Genomic DNA, 15,278 nt, shown 5'->3' with positions numbered 1-15,278 from the left:
CGAACTAAAGGACATCAAGTTTGTAGTTATTCTTCGTTAGAGGGCAAGGGTAACATAACAATGCAGGATTGTGGAGTAGTGAGTACGCTGTATTTCCAAACTCTTCATCACTTGCGCTGATTAAAACAAACAAACAGAAAAAAAGAACGTAAAAACTGTTTTGAACTAATAATGCTTCTCTACAGATGAACATTTTGTTTGCAGCAAAAAGTCGCTAAATGTGTAAGTAGGTAAATCGTTATTTAAAAATCACCCAAAAAAGTCTCCAATCGGAATTTTTTTTTTGTCGTTATCGTAGGGCGACCATACGTCCCGTTTTGACCGGGACAGTCCCGTTTTAGGGGCGTGTCGCGGCCGTCCCGTCAGTAGATGGAAAAAAGTAGTATTCGTCCCGTTTTATGTAAATGAAAGAAGTAAATAACAAACCCAGTACCTTTACTCCTTTTAAAAGTATTAATAATAACAAAGCGGCAAAAATTGAACTGAAAATCCCTATATTAAACATACTCTATAGTTCGCAGTACTGCTCGAAAGGCAGCAGAGGTTTTAGCAGTTGGTTGTGTGTTAAACAAACTTCAACGTGTCTTTCCTTTTTCATAAGTACCCGCTCTGTAACGAAGAGAGAGAGGGGGAACTCTGATATCAAGGCACTGATAAGAACAAAGGTAGATCTAAAAGTCTAGTGTTGCAAGAACCTGTCCCGTTTTTAACTGAAAATTTTATGGTCACCCTGCGCTATCGTTGAGGTCGAATTCCCCTTATTTAGCGACTTTACCCAAAATTGGCAACATTGACCCCCACCGAACAACACCCCGTCATCTTGAGCCTAGCCAGCATAATAGTGGGACGTAAAACTTAAAGATTTCATTTCGAACAACACTCCCAGAAACCTACTGTTATACTATTCTCAAACCACCCTTTCGTACAGTTCTCCCTATTCGAAAAAAAAAAAATGTAAATAGCAGTGTTCATACATAAATATGGAACTCAATTTCCCTGAATTTTGCAGGTTTTCCAGGTATTAATTTTGCAATTTCCAGGTCTAGTGGAAGAAACTAATAGTACGAGAACACATAAATTTTAAGAATACTATATTTATATATTTGAGAATGGCCACCCTTCTCCCCAATGAACGATTGCAATTAAATATTGAGTCACAAGAAAATAAATAATTAAAATAAATAAAATTTAAGTTGAAAAATATTAAGTTGAGAAGCCTACTAAGGGAATTATATAATACTTTTGTTCCATACTTGAATACATTCAAAATATACAAAAAAATATTGGCTTGGGGAAGAAAAAAGGGCCCGCGAGATTTTAACTGATTCTTGTAGTACTCGACGACAGAAATAGATTACTGAAAGAATTTTCAAAATCGGCACAGGCAAACATGAAGAAAATCGCATTTTCAGGTACCGGTTCAAAATGAGAAGAAAAAAGGACCGCGAGATTTTAACTGATTCTTGTAGTACTCGACGAGAGAAATCGATTAGTGAAGGAATGTTCAAAACCGGCGCAGGCAAGCATGAAAAAAAAATCCCACTTTCATGTACCGGTTCAAAATGGGGAAGAAAAAAGGGCCCGCGAGATTTTAACTGATTCTTGTAGTACTCGACGACAGAAATAGATTACTGAAAGAATTTTCAAAATCGGCACAGGCAAACATGAAGAAAATCGCATTTTCAGGTACCGGTTCAAAATGGGAAGAAAAAAGGGCCCGCGAGATTTTAACTGATTCTTGTAGTACTCGTCGAGAGAAATCGACTAGTGAAGGAATTTTCAAAATCGGCGCAGGCAAGCATGAAGAAAATTGCATTTTCATGTACCGGTTCAAAATGGGGAAGAAAAAAGGACCGCGAGATTTTAACTGATTCTTGTAGTACTCGACGAGAGAAATCGATTAGTGAAGGAATGTTCAAAATCGGCGCAGGCAAGCATGAAGAAAATCGCATTTTCATGTACCGGTTCAAAATGGGGAAGAAAAAAGGACCGCGAGATTTTAACTGATTCTTGTAGTACTCGAAGACAGAAATAGATTACTGAAAGAATTTTCAAAATCGGCACAGGCAAACATGAAGAAAATCGCATTTTCAGGTACCGGTTCAAAATGGGAAGAAAAAAGGACCGCGAGATTTTAACTGATTCTTGTAGTACTCGTCGAGAGAAATCGACTAGTGAAGGAATTTTCAAAATCGGCGCAGGCAAGCATGAAAAAAAATCGCACTTTCATGTACCGGTTCGAAATGGAGAAGAAAAAAGGGCCCGCGAGATTTTAACTGATTCTTGTAGTACTCGTCGAGAGAAATCGACTAGTGAAGGAATTTTCAAAATCGGCGCAGGCAAGCATGAAGAAAATTGCATTTTCATGTACCGGTTCAAAATGGGGAAGGAACAAGGTCCCGCGAGTTTGAACCGCTACGATGTATGTTCACGAATGTGCCCGTCTTCTCAAATTTAGTTAATTACTGTGACACTGAAACATGTGACACAGAGTCACATTGTGGATGACTCTGCAATCGGCAACCACTGCACATATACTCCTCCCGCCCCACAGTTTGATTATTTCGATCCATTCCTCACGTGCTAACGGCATGGTTTAACATCTGCAAGAAAGAGGTAAATGTAACGTTCAATTGGCAATAGCTTTTCACCAAATTAAGCTGCATGAAATCTGATTGCATATTTGACATACTGAGAAAATTCTAGCCCGTGGCCATATGTATCACATATCCCACCAGTTCATAAAAATTTTGAACACAAAATTACGGTCGTCCGTGTGACGTACTCCCAAAAGACCTAATGTGTATCACCCACCTCACATTCAATGAAACCACATCCGTGTAGAATTAAGAAAGGAACCTCTTATGATGTATACAGGATGTCTCAAACGTTCCCTGACATAGGGTAACTCTGTTATTATCAGAGTTACGACAAAATGTAAGAGGAAAAACATCTCGAAATATGACGTTTTCAATCTAAAGTGAACACTTTTTTAAAAAATCGGACAAGATGAATGTGCTGTATACTCTTTATGCACCCAATTTTAAATGAAAATGCAACGTTGTCATTTACCTGGACCCACGACATAAGTGAATGAAGTTACTGTTTGAAACGGGGGCTGGCCATCGACATGTTAGCGTAAAAGACAGTAACTTCACCCACTTCTGTTGTGGGTCCAGGTAAATGGCAACGTTGCATTTTCATTTCACATTGGGCGCATAGAGAGTGTACAGCTCCAACGGGTCATCCGATTTTAAAAATTCCTTCACTTTAGATTGAAAACATCATAATTGGATATGCTTTTCCCTCCTACATTCTGTTGTAACTCTGATAATAACAGAGTTACCCTATGTCAGGGGACTTTTGAGACACCCTGTATACCTTATTTAATGTATGTGATGTAATGTAATGTAATGCGGTGGCTCAGTGGTAGAGCGTTCACCTCCGGTGCTTGGGGTCCCTGGTTCGATCCCAACTCGCGCCGTGTGGACTTTGTGGTGGACAAACACCTTGCTCGTGGGTTTTCTCGGGGTTCTCCCGTTTCCTCCCACTTTGTTCATTCCACCATTTCACTCATTTCTCATTATCACCGTCTCCTTATCCTAACCGGCATAACCGTGGGACGTTAAACTTAAAGATTTCATTTTTTATTAATCTCAGCATTTTATAGTGTATTCTTAAGCTTAAGGTGATGTATAATTAAATTTTGAATTCAGTTAACTTATTTTGTTTCTCAGATTGTTTTTAAAATGTATGTACAATTGTTTATGTTCATTCTCGAGAGTTTAAAGTGACGTATAGTTATTAAACATAGTATTTAATATTGTACTCTTAACGTGGAAGTGATATACAGTTAACTTTTGTATTCAGTTAACATTTTTCTTTCTGAAATTGCTTTAAAAAGTATGTAAAAACGTTTTTATTTTCTTTCTTGAGTGCTAAAAGTGATGCAAAGTTATTAAGCTTACTACTTTATATTGTATTCTCAACCCTAAACTGATACACAGTGCGTTTTTGAATAAATTGTCAAGTTATTTGAGTGATGAACACTGGTAGAAAATCCTGACTACTACTGGAACATTTTGATTTTAAGGTGACGACTACTGGTGCAAGGATTTTAAAATATTGTTTTTCCTTCAAGGGCTACTCCTTTTTGAATTCTGACTACATGGTCACTATAGGAAGGATCAGTGAGTCTTTCCAACTATGGTACAGCTCCGACAGATTCACGATGCTCAGAGAAGAGACAAAATAGTATGTTTTCAAACTTAAAGTGAGAACCACTGGCGTTTTTACCTTGCTATGCAAAAGTAAGTGAGTACTCCAATGAGGTTCCAATGCGGTACCTAATTTCTGCATTTTAGATATATGGAAATACATGTCTCTAAAATGTAAAGAACTGATTTTTTTAGGGGGGGGGAATAAACTATAGGTATGTGGGGCTTGCATACTTGACGCTACAATTCGGAAATTGAATTAAAATATGACTAACGGCTATCAAGATGTTGTCAAATAAAGGGAGGACCAACACAGTTAAGGGGTTTTCGTGTTAGATGCTAAAATTTCCGAAATCGGTCATGGAAAGTTAATAAACACCAGTAGCAATTTCATCTTAAAGTAATTAGATATCTTCATGGGGTGTTAGAACATCATGGAGTCTACCAAAATTAAATTTTAAAAGCTTTTGAAAATATAATCTGACATTTGTAAACAGTATTTGAAATATGTATTTACCCAAAACTTCCAGCTAGTACATCTAACATCTGGAGAAACACTGTGAAATAAAAGCTTGAAATTTCGGAAACAATTATTGGTCGCAACAAAATTAAATAAGATGGTACTTCTATGGGTTAAATCAGTACCTCAGTACAATTTCGATCGAAAGATTAGTTCAGTCCTAGGTTTTCTTCAGGCAATTCCAAGGGTTCATCGAGCTGTGCAAAAGAATGAAAATTCGCTGTCAATATCTAAGATAGTAAATAAGATATAAGGAATTATATATTTTATGACGTGAAAATAGAGATCTTTATGGATTTGTACTTTTGGGTCTTTCCTAAAAGAAAAAAAAATTCAGAAAACTACTGTATATACCTTAATAGACAATTCAGTGGGCGGGGACACAATAGCTTAGTGGTAGGGTATTTAACTAATCTTTTTTTTTTTTTTTTGCAGAAACTATTGGAGTATTCACTTAACCCATAGAAATACGATCATACTTAACTCCCTATTTAATTTTAAAATTAAATAAAAGGAAATATTTCAGTGTAGCGACCCACGATTATGCATTTTAGTCTCAGGGAGATTATGATTAAAGCAAGTGAATGTTGTTGACAGAATTGATGGAATGCAAAGGTGGGAGGAGAGTACCCCGAGAAAACCCACGAATACGATGTCCACTACAAACTGACTTGGCCGTGGATCGAACCAAGAACCCAATACACCAGAGGTAAGCACTCTACCACTAAGCCACTGTGCCCCCGCCCATTTAATTGTCTATTAAGGTATATACGGTTGTTTTCTGAAATTTCTTCTTCTTACAGCAAATACTCAAAAGTACAAATTCATGTGGGTCTCTATTTTTACGACGTCATAAAATACATAATTCCTTATATCTCGCTTGCTATATTAGATATTGACAAAAAATGTTCACTTTATTTCAGAGCCCGATGAACGCTTGGAATTGTCCAAAGAAAATTTAGAGCTGAATTAATCTTTCGATCGAAATTGTACTGACGAGTCTGAGGTTCTCACTTAACCCATATAAGTACCATCTTATTTAACTTTTGTTAGGATCAATAATTGTTTTCTGAAATTTCAAGATCTAATACGCTTTTATTGTATGGTGTCTCTCTAGCTGCTAGATGTACTAGCTGGAACTTTTAGGTAAATACATATTTCTAATACTCTTTACAAATGTCAAAATATATTTTACAAAACTTTTAAAATTTAATCTTGGTAGACCCCATGATGTTCTTAAACTCCATGGAAATACCTAATTATTTTAAGATGAAATTGCTACTGATGCTTATTAACTTTACATGACCGGTTTCGGAAATTTTACCACCTAACACGAAAACCCCATAACTATATGGATCCTCCCTTTATTTGACAATATCTTGATAGTCATATTTTAATTAATTTTCTAAATTGTACTGTCTAATATGCAAGCTCCACGTACCTATGGTGTCGCTTTTTATTTCACCATATTTCGGTAACTGTTAGGCGTACCGACTTGCGGTTTCGGTAAACACACACCTCTAACGTTCTTTAAAACGTTATTAAGACATATTTTAGAATATTTAGAAATGAGAGTTCTGGGAATATCATGGTACCCGAAAACCCCCATCAGGGCGTGTGTGTAGTGTATTTAATTGAAACTACTTTTGAGGTTGTTGTAAGCCCTCGTAATTACGTTTCCGAAACTGCACCATCTAGTACGCAAACTCCACAGTTCTGTAGTGTCGCTCTTTATTTTCCCATATCTCGATATCCATAAGGCTTACCGAGTTGAGGTTTTCGGTAAACAGATGTCAGTTCCTTACATTTTAGAGACATATATTTTCATATATCTAAAAAATACAGACATTAGGTACCCCATGGTAGCCCGAACACCATTGAGGTACCCACTTACTTTTGAATGGTAATACATTTTGAGTTGTTGTTCAGCATCAATAAACACTTCATAGTTTTTCTACGTGCAACCCAAAAGTCCATACCTGACCGAACAGATTTTGTCCATTTAATCTCAAAAATGTTAAGATACTTTGTATTGTTAAGTACAACCAAATTAAGCACACTGAATATAACATTTTAAATATTTTCTGATTTTTGTTGCAGGTATTTCGTGCATCAAACCAGGATTCTGCTTGAAAGACAGTCAAAAGAAGCAGTGTAGGTTGTGGCTAAAAGTACGCCCTTTCTGAAGACAGACTCAGTTGTACTTACATTATTTTGTACGAATATATAACCCTAATAAAGATACTGTACTACAAATTATTTCTTTCTTCCATAAATTATAATAAAATATTATCTCTGTTTAAAGAAAATGATTGTTAATGTTAAGTCATTTTAATTCTTTTTCTCTGTAATAAGAACATTATCCCTAGCAATATTTTTTATCTTTGTGCTATTGCGATTGGATGAAGTAAAATTCTATACGAAGCACTATTATTTCAGACATGCATTAATAACTAATGTATTGTTCTGTATGTAAGACAATGTGTATACTGAACATGTCTAGCGAAGGTGTTGTTTTAATACAGAATCTATAACTCAGCTTTTCAGTAGTCAACTTTATTGGGAATCCGAAGAAAGAAGTTAAAAAAAAAAAAATGTTGGACTTACCAGCGTGTGTGTGTTCGAATTCTGGACTAATCCAAATTATCCAGAGAAATCATTATATATTTCTTTGTTGCTATTTCAGATGTATCCTTTATCCAAGTCGTATGAAACGGAGACTTCATACATCGCTATACTTTGTATGAACTATGTTCCGTATTTACTTAATCACTTTGTAACTTTCTCTAGTGTTGACAAGGCCGCAGGTGTCAATCGAATAGTTTAGTGTTTCACTCATGTCACCTTGTGACTAAGGTACGTCCTGTCGGTATATATATGGTACTGGGTTCAATTAGCGATAAAATACATTTTTAGCGTTAAACAAATGCAAAAATCTACACGAAATGAGATACCGTGATCTCTGACTTACGGATAACACCAAGCAACTAATGGTACTGAGTATGATTGAGTTTACTAATTACTATTTGGCTAAAATCAGTGTTCCTTTATCTATAGTTCTTTTCGTGCTTTGAATTGCAAAGTTTGAAATAACCGTTTTAAATTATTGTGTATATATATCTTCCGAGTAATTCTGAGAATCATTGCTCTTTCTTTAAGCAATGTATGAGACTGTTAAATTGCTCTTTCCTTAAAATGTTGCACTAAGAAGGATGCATCCAGGAAAGTCCAAATTTGCAGAATGTCTATAGCAGGGAAGAATAAATATGTTTAGTCGATGGCTGCACAACGCCTCCGCTGTCACCACGTTGTCACACAGCGAATACAGCGAACGTTTAAGAGTATTCTGCACTTACTATTAGGTATCGGCCTGGGAACTTTGGCGCATCTACCCAGTCTCCTTCTTGGTGTTTCATTTTTAATGGCGAGTACTGAGTAGGAATAATATTGTAAGCGAATGCGTTTCCGGCTGACACCACACTTTTAATTATTGCGACATTAAAAAAAAAAAAAAAAAACTGTTAATTAAAATGTACAGAGAAGTTATTTCTGGAAAATTCTATTCAGGCCTCTTGTGGTAACAACTGCACTTTAGTAGAAGATACTATTAAGGAAAAGAATGAGGTAAAATAATCTTTATATCGTACAAGCAATGGATGATAACAGCTTAATAAATGATTGTACGTAAATCTTGTTTGAGTTTGAATATAGGATTGTATAAGGCTGTGCATTTTGCATTATTATTGAGGTGCTGCAACTAACTAACTGCAAACCATATGATAAATTCTTACAGTAATATATCACATATTGATTTACTCTGTATGGAAACGAAAATAGTTTAATATATGGTTAACCTCCTTTGTGCCAGGGGCGGATCCAGAGGGGGGCGATCGGGGCGATCGCCCCCCCCCCCACAAGAGGAAACTTTCTTATTTTATATATAAATAAACCCATCCATAACAAGTTTGGAGCTCTTAAAAGTAGCAGTATTACCGCCGACCGCCCCCCCCCCAGAAGTCCGTCCTGGATCCGCCCCTGCTTTGTGCCCATAATTTTAAAATTAACGCTTGTGTCACTTTTCAACACTTGACTTTGCAGTAGCTTTCCAACGAATTAGCAGAAAGCCCAAACTTATAGGACACCCTGCAGGTAAATACATTTCTTTGGACAGTTTCACTGCTCCAAACTAAGATTTGAAAAGTGTAGTATTGTTAATTTTATTATTATTGGCACAAAGGAGATCAACCATATTTTAAGCTATTTTTGTTTTCATACAGAGTAAAACAATATTTGACAACATTACAGTAAGAATGTATCATGCACTTTGCAGTATGTTGCAGCACTTTAATAATGGTGCACTATACGTACACTCTAGATCCTGCATATGTCCGATCCATACATTACAAGAAGGCAATACGTATTCGATACAGGTAAAATCTGTATATTTCATATGGACAACCTATTAGCTATATACATCCAATCTATACATTACATATGGCCAACCTGTACGCGACATACGTATAATCTATATGCTGCATGCAGACAGTCTGTAAGCTACATATATGCACTCTGTATGGTGCATACGGATATTCTGTATGCTGTATCTGGACAAGCTGTGTGCGACATAAGGAAAATCTGTATAATACATACGTACAATACGTATACTGTATCTAGTCGTACGTATGGGGCACAAGTACAATATAGATGCTGTCTCGGGGTTGAACGCAAGAAACATACGTACAGAACGTATATTGCATACTTCTTGAAATCATGCTCCGTCCTGATAGTCAGTGTATGTCGTCATTATTAACCCACATGCTACATACGACCCTGACGTCACAAAGCTAGATATTACCTCCGTATATACTTGTTACTGCAGATAACGTCACACGAATGACGTCATTGCACTTGTGCAGACAGTACGTATAATACATACTTTTTCAGCTATACGTTTGCTGCAGGATGTTATATACGGTTGTACGTTAAGTCCAGAAACTACAGGAATTACGAATGTAACCTACGTTTTTAAGTATGCCACCTACATTTTTTTTTCTCAGTGCAGTGCGAAAGGGATAGTTCGATGGTTGTACAAGTCACAGCTAAATTAGGGTGACAAATACTGACGTTCGATCCTTAGCTTTTTTTTGTTATTTCTTTGACGACACTTTCAATGTACTTCTCGGCTGCAGGGAAGCAAACTGGACCCCACCTGATTTTCATATATGTTGTAAATTAGACCACCAGGAACACGAATCTGAAGGAATTTTGACATTTCGAATGTCAGAACTCGAGATATTCGAACATAAATTGACCATGGAACAAACTGGACCCCACCTGATTTTTATATATTTTGTAAAGTAGACCACAAGGAACACGTATCTGAAGGAATTTTGACATTCCGAATTTCGGAACTCGAGATATTTGAACATCAAGTGAAAACGGAAGCAAACTAGACCCCAATTGATTTTTATATATTTTGTAAACTATACCACGAGAAACACGAATCTGAAGGAATTTTGACATTCCGAATTTCGGAACTCGAGATATTCGAACATAAAGTAACCAGGAAGCAAAAAGGACACTATTTGATTTTTATATATTTTGTAAACTGGACCAAAATTAGCAATTATCTGAACGAATTTTGACATTCCGATTTCCCGATCTCGAGATACTAGAACTTATACAGTAGTTTTATGTAATATGTATAAAAGTAACGAAGAAAGTTCTGTCGCTTTTTGACCTATCACTTAGAGCATCGATATGTCACCTAAGACGTACCTGGAAGATCAAAAATAGTACCCATCAGTATCAATGACCTTCTGTCAACGTTCGGGATGGGCATGGATTCCTTCGCGGTAGAACTTGGTTTGCCGTGAAGCGAAGAAGGTATCAAGTGCATTTAGCACCTCTACTACGGAGTTGAACTGGAGTCCTCTAAAGCAGGGGTGCCCACAAGGGGGGGGCTATGACGCAAACTGCGTCATTGAAATATTGTGGGGGGGGGTAAAAATCTATATAAATATGTTTGAAGGACTGTAAAAATTAATCGAAAATATTTTTTTTTCATGGAAAAACACCTACGGATGGACAATTGAGGGGGGGGGGGTGCGTCATAGACATGAGGGGGGGTGGGCACCACTGTCTAAAGTGAGTGTCCAAGGAAAGGAACAGGTGATAACCGGACGGTATAATGTCCGGACAGTATGGCGAATGCAATAATGTTTCCCATCCAAGGTGTAGGATGGTGTCCCGGCTCATTCTAGCTATGTGGGGCATAGCGTTGTCCCGTAATGGGGACCCCCTTAGCGATTGAGAAGTGTTGGCTCCAGGGTTTTGAGTTTTTCTTGAACACGGCTCAGCTGCTGACAGTAGACAGTTGCATTGATGTTCTTCTCTGACCACCCGGTAGCAGTTCCCGATGCACGATGTCGTGAGCAGTCCACCAAACACACAGGAGGAATTTCTGCTGCATTACTGATTTCAGCTGTTTTGGAACCGGTTCATGGAATTTTAACCAATGATGACGGCGCCGTGGAGCTTCGTACAGGACCCAGTTCTCATCACATGTCAACATCCTGTCCAGAAATGGCTCCTTCCTCAGACGAGACAGCAAAGAATCACAAGTGTCTGCACGCGTAGCCTTCTGGTCCGGAAACAAATAATCTGGGACACATAGACCCAACTTGTAGTGCTTCCCAAATTAATGGAGGTGCTGGCGAATGGTTTCTCGACTAACATTGAATGTTAGCACCAGTTCCTCACATGTCTGTTCGGTTCAATTGCTACCTGAAGATCCTCATTTTGTACATGTTGGTCTTCCGGCACGTGTGGTGCGTCTTTCGTGAGTGTTTCGTCACCGTTCTTAAACTTGCTAAACCACCCTTGCACTGTCTGCGTAATCACGACACCCTCACCAAAGGCCTGAGGTATCTTCCGCCCCGCTACAGTGGCGTTTGATCCAAGTTGGAACTCGTACAGCATACACGCCCCTATGACGCTCTGAGGAGCTTCCATATTCACTCCGTCCTTACATACATTTACGTTGTAACTGAACTGCCACAACCAGGTAGAATGTCGGATATACCCACACCAACAACTGACCTTCGCCTTATCTCCATTCGCATTCAACTCACGGTATGAGGGTCAATTTTACACAGAACTCCACAAAAAGCGACAGAACTTTCTTGGTTACCTTTATATATCTCACAGGACATAATATGTTTCGTATAGAGAATATTGTGTTTTTTTTTTTTTTCATATAGCGTCTATATTAAACTTTAAGTTTTAATATCTCGAGTTCCTGAGGTCGGAATGTCAAAACGCCTTCAGATTCGTGTTCCTCGTGATCTAGTTTACAAAATATATAAAAATCAGGGGAGGTCCAATTTGCTTCTCTGCATCCTACTTTTCAAACGGAACAGTTTTCCAGAATATACATTTTGCTTCAAACTGAGTTCTGCCCTGGTTAAGAAACGTAAATTCGCTTCTATAAGAGTCTTTAAAGTTACACTTGAAATTGTCGTTCGGCATTCTTGTAGCTTGTGAAAGCATTAATAATTCAAGTATGTTTGTTACAACATCTACAAACGAATATTCATTCGTATAGAACCTCCAATACATTACATAGAAAACACATGAACTATACAAAGAAAACCATTGTGCACTAGAGCAGATCTTTTATTAGCAAATGATTCTGCACACGCGCACTGCTCAGACAGCCCAGAGCCTGAGCCTGAGCGCGAGTCCAAATTTAACTCAATCGCGATTGAGATTGTCAAAGGTGTAGTGGTTTACGTTGAATATACCATACCAACACTTTATCAACTAAGTCCTCTTAGATTTTTCTCCAATCCCAAAAAGTGGATGGTTTTTCGTGATTAAGATATGTTTAAGCGGGGGACGAATATATAACCTGAAAATCGGGTGGTACCCGCTAAAATAGGGTAATAAGCCAACACTAAGCTCAATAGAAATAAGGTATATCCCTATTTAAAATCACTACACATGCAACTCATGAAATTCAATTTGAAATATCATCCACTTAGACTGACATCTTTTGTATTATTATTACTCTTTCCCCATATTTTTAAAAATAGTATTGTCACTCTTACTTTTGTTAACAAAAAGGCACTACCTCCCTTTCTTAATATAAAGAAAGAGAAAAGAAAGAAAGAAAATCTCTATCGCAATACACAATTTTATTGTTGATTTATTGCCACTCCGATAAATGTGAATGTTGTGGTTTTGCATGTGTCGACTGGCTTCTTATCGCAAGTCCCAGACACCTGCAATAGTTTATACTAGACGGAAACACCGATCATATTGTATTCTGTATCTTTTTACTTCCCAATAACGATAGCGTGCCTCTTTGAGAAATTGCAACTTTTTTTTTATTCTGCCAATTGTAAAAGTATAGAATTTCCCTACACTTTAGGACATTTTAAGAAAAAATACCTTCTTTTCCTTCTGCAAATTTTGATCATTTTTTCCCTACGCCGCCGAGGGAAATTTCCCTCCATTTGGCAACTGTGAGCCGGTGTAGGGAAAGATTCTTTGCTGTTTTCTCGTCGTTACTTGATATTAGTGCTGTAGATTGTTTGTGACATTTGCGGTTTTCAAAACCGAAACCGCAAAAGCAGTTTTCAAAACCGAAACCGCAAAAGCGGTTTTCAAAACCGAAACCGCAAAAGCGGTTTTCAAAACCGAAACCGCAAGAGCGGTTTTCAAAACTGAAACCGCAAATGCGGTTTTCAAAACCGAAACCGCAAATGCGGTTTTCAAAACCGAAACCACAAATGCGGTTTTCAAAACCGAAACCGCAAATGCGGTTTTCAAAACCGACATTTCGGTTTTATGAAATTTCACTTTTTTCAAAAACCGGTTTTCGGTTTTTTCAAAAACCGATTTCAACAGCACTAGTAAGAACCACTCAACGGTGGGGGAGAGATGTTAGTAATATCGGTTGTCATAATTACAAATGTATGTACTACACGTACATACGTTTACCCAAAATTTCAACCTTGTCTATAGGCTTTGAGTATTTGTAGAAATCGTTGTCTTGGATGACAAGAGTACTGCTCATTGTCTTCTTTTCGTTGCAAAAATTATGGAAAATGCTCCTTCAGTAAATGTGTTTTGAAATAACTAGAAAACAGATTTAATTGGATCCCCATTGTATTAGTTTGCTATAACACGGCTTAAATCAAGTGCATGGGTGATTTTTTTTTTTTATGTACAGCAAAAGTAAGTTGAGATTTTCATTGACGACGTGTCTTGACTATCATATTCTGATGAGAACAATAGTAATTCATATCACTTAAATAATTTGATTATTTAAATTCGGAAATCTTTTAAGACAAGAAGACAGCTGGTTTGATAACACTACGTTCTTGGGAAAGTGTGGTAGCTAGAAAATGATATTATTTTTATTTTAAAGTGAAAATGTCAATGTACGGTATTTGTTGTTTCCTTAGGTTAAGTTAGTTTAGTTAGTTAGGTTAGAGTAAGTTAGGTCTGTTAGGTTAGAATTAGTTCATGTGATTATCTTGTATGTTTTGCTGTGTCAGGGGTGATGTGAAAGGGGTCAGTAAGATGAACATGGTAAAATGAGAGGACCGTGCTACATGTGTGAGGTAGTTAAGAATGCGTAAACCCTCCAGCCGGTCATCACCATGTTAAGCTAATATCGACGCTCAGCAGGAAAAATAAAAGGGGTAAGTAAAAACGAAACTAGGTCACCACAGAACAAAAAATAATGTAATCCGAGTATTATTATAATGTCGTACAACCAGTCTGTTCTATTTTTTATTTTACTTTGTGAACCAAATAGTGTGCCGGTGCTATGCCATCAGTCGTAGCTCAGAATAACCTCTATAATACTCATTAAATGAATGCAACAATTTGGGATAAACTGATGCACAACACGGTACTTAACTGCGAAATTATGGTTGAATTTAAGTGAAATTCAAATGTTTTAATTTGGAAAATGACTAGTTGGGGAAATAGATGAGAGAGAGAAATAGGTTATAATTAAAGATAAAGGAAGAGCACTAGCCTGACAGATCCAATTAGACTGGTGTCGTCCTAGTAATCTGGATGATGAAGGTTTTTCCTGGAGGAGGCTGGATGTACTGGAGTCAGCCAACAACTGGATCCTGCTGGACTGCCAGGGGCGTCGAATTCTCTCTTTACGATGTGCCTGTCACGATGATGTTCTCCTACACCTTCATGCCACTACTTAGATGGCAAACTTAAATGTGTCTGCGGTGATGAACCAACAGAATGGTATTCTCGGGACATAGAGTCGGTCGTCCTCAAATGCTGGGATCCGCTCGCCTCCGATGATCCTGCACCTTCCTTAACTTCGTGGCGAATACCCCGTGTCGATTTGTCCTCCGTGGTTTCGTCTGGCTGTAAAGTGATTACTCTGACGTTCGGAAATTCCTGACTGTTGTTGTACATTTCTGAGCGACATGTGAAATGTTTTCACAATTTAATTGATTTTGCGAAACAAATGTTTATGTTTTGAATACAAGAGGTTG

General features: G+C 37.5%; 1 protein-coding gene across 2 annotated transcripts in view; it reads right to left on the bottom strand.

The window, feature by feature from the left end:
• LOC145666739 (uncharacterized) overlaps positions 1-15,278 on the bottom strand; it is a 114,408-nt gene that overhangs the window by 21,668 nt on the left and 77,462 nt on the right. The gene's annotated exons all lie outside the window — the stretch shown is intronic.

This window comes from Thermobia domestica, chromosome 1 (genome assembly GCF_964235325.1).
Source record: "Thermobia domestica chromosome 1, izTheDome1.hap1.1, whole genome shotgun sequence".
NCBI classification, from domain to species: domain Eukaryota; kingdom Metazoa; phylum Arthropoda; class Insecta; order Zygentoma; family Lepismatidae; genus Thermobia; species Thermobia domestica.
The sequence above is the reverse complement of the archived record's forward strand: the minus strand, read 5'-3'. Positions and strand labels throughout refer to the sequence as shown.